Below are 1,334 nucleotides of genomic sequence, written 5' to 3'. Positions count from 1 at the left end.
ATGATCCTTCGAGAAACTCCTGCGCGCATGCTCCAAGCGTCGCGTGCCTTTCCCTCTCGCAACAATATTTTACGAGACTGTTATGGGCTAAGTCTACATTTATTAGCATTTTCTCAAAGCTACATCGAGAAATGAATGTTAATGATTTATTTATCATTCTAATAATCCAATTCACTGACGACTGTGTAGACCTTTATTCAGTTTTTCATTTTTTACCAATTCGGTGACTTATTTAAATTTTTCTTTAGCTCCTGCCTTAGTACCTATTTCAACAATTGTATATTTTTCTGTGAAAGTGAAAACTTTTCAGAATAAAAGAAATTATATTTCTTGGGGAATTTTATTCCCTCAAAAGGAGATACTAATTTTCTTGTTTTCCATGCCAACGAAACATAGTCGCGAGTGAAGCGGGAACGTTTGCTAGTTTTATTATAGTTTTTAATACATTCACCGTAGCGTTTTAAAACCTTGACAGCTATCTCACGTTCTTATTACAATGGCTCAGATTTTACTCACTGTCTCATAACTCTATACTTATATTAACATTCAGTATTGATTCTTACATCTGATTGTTATATATCTATGTTATTATCTCATCCATTACCCAATCGAGCATTTTTTTCTCTGCTTGATCTTTAATTATTATAATCTTTTCTACGTCAAATTTATACTTTTGTTTGGTGAGATTTCTTTGTTCACTTGTTTTATTTGAGGTTATATGCCAACTTTCTCGGATATGGAATGGAACTAAAAGTTTTCAATCTGCACGGCAATGTATGCGCACGTGGGTAAAGCGGCAAGATTAGAGATTCCTACGAATCAGGCATAACTGTCCCCAACTTTGGATTATTAACCAGAGCGAAAGCAGTAAGCCAGTAGTAACCGCCGCCACAAAGAGTTCTCCAGCTTTTTGAATCAAGTAACGAGATTGGTTGTCATTTTTTATAACGTGTCCACAATTGAAAGTGTGGTGCATGTTCAGCAGCATTACATCTTGAACCCCGAATCTTTCGACCCGCAGCTTGACACGTCAACAACTAGGCCATGTCCGGTCCAACATTTCTCAATGAAATTGCATTAGTTAATATTTAAGTTTTTTCTACGTTTAGAAAGTAGGAAATGCCCTTGTACAGAATTACAAACTGTAGCAAGGGAAGTGATAAGATACGGATAAGATAATATACAAATCAATTGAAGCTTTACAGGAAACCTTGTGGTAGCTATTATCTTCATCTTGAATGTAGACGTTTGTGAAGAAATGGGTGACTAGACTAATAAGACTTTAAAATCATAAATAATATTCAATGTTAAACTGGTACACAATTAAAACATTT

This window comes from Limulus polyphemus, unplaced genomic scaffold (genome assembly GCF_000517525.1).
Source record: "Limulus polyphemus unplaced genomic scaffold, Limulus_polyphemus-2.1.2 Scaffold174, whole genome shotgun sequence".
Lineage (NCBI taxonomy): Eukaryota > Metazoa > Arthropoda > Merostomata > Xiphosura > Limulidae > Limulus > Limulus polyphemus.
The sequence above is the reverse complement of the archived record's forward strand: the minus strand, read 5'-3'. Positions refer to the sequence as shown.